The 1,061-nt window shown below is 39.6% G+C and overlaps 1 non-coding gene across 1 annotated transcript; it reads right to left on the bottom strand.

Annotated features, from left to right (window-relative positions):
- Positions 1-775: 775 nt before the first annotated feature.
- On the bottom strand, positions 776-848 carry TRNAS-UGA (transfer RNA serine (anticodon UGA)). The gene has a single exon. It is a non-coding gene; the product is annotated as a tRNA-Ser (tRNA).
- Positions 849-1,061: the final 213 nt, after the last annotated feature.

The raw sequence follows: 1,061 nt of genomic DNA, 5'->3' as shown, positions 1-1,061 counted from the left end.
AGAACTGATGTGCTTGCAATCCTATAGGCTCCTGTGTCTAGATTCGTTGTGTGTAGGCTGATGGGAAAATTTCACGCTTATTTTGTAGGCGCCTTATGCAAGCCTCACATAGAATGCCCATGTTTATATTTTTTGGCTTTACCGCGCTTCGCATAGATGCAGTGCTCCTTCCTTGTTAATCAGCGGCGTGACAAAATTAAAATTCGCAATACTATTGTGTCAATCCTCGGTATTTAATTGGTAAACGGAGCCAAGTAGGCCTCCGAACTCACGCCAACAGAAAAAGCTGCAAACGTCCATCGCATAGGCCACATATTTTATATAACGGGTTATGCTATTCCCGAGGTCGGCCATGAAGGTAGGATTAACGCTTCAGCGTTAGGGTTCCTTTGGTCATATAGCTTCGCGAAATCACCAATGAGCACTTGTGAATTTTATTGCATCTCCCACTTGCTCATTACCGCAGTCTGCATAGCCTGTTTACCCCTTAGCAATCGCAATTAAATTTCTGCAAACGATATATATATATATATATATATATATATATATATATATATATATATATACATATATACGATATGACGATATGATTATATATATATATATATATATATATATATATATATATATATAAATATATATATATATATATATATATAATCATATCGTCAGAAGCCAACAAACACTGTCACCAAGGACAACATAGGGGAAATTACTTGTGCTTAACAAATCAAACCAAGAAATGATAAATTTTACAGTAGATGAAAAAACAACTTGCCGCAGGTGGGAACCGAACCCACAACCTTCGCATTTCACGTGCGATGCTCTACCAATTGAGCTACCGCGGCGCTGTTTTTTCATCCACTTTCTTGGGTATTTATGTGTCCTAGTGGAACCTTGGGAGTATTAGCCAGCACCACCAGACACGAACCTTGGCGCCAGATGTGCAACATCGTTTTTGCGGCAGGTGTCACGAGTACGTGGCATTTTTGGGTTAAGGGAACTGGTCAATAAACCCACACATGCTACCTGAAGACACGAATGTGGCCGGAGTCGAGATT

Source organism: Dermacentor andersoni, unplaced genomic scaffold (genome assembly GCF_023375885.2).
Source record: "Dermacentor andersoni unplaced genomic scaffold, qqDerAnde1_hic_scaffold ctg00000039.1, whole genome shotgun sequence".
Classification (NCBI taxonomy): Eukaryota; Metazoa; Arthropoda; class Arachnida; order Ixodida; family Ixodidae; genus Dermacentor; species Dermacentor andersoni.
Note: the sequence above shows the minus strand (reverse complement) of the source record. Positions and strands in the feature narration are given on the sequence as shown.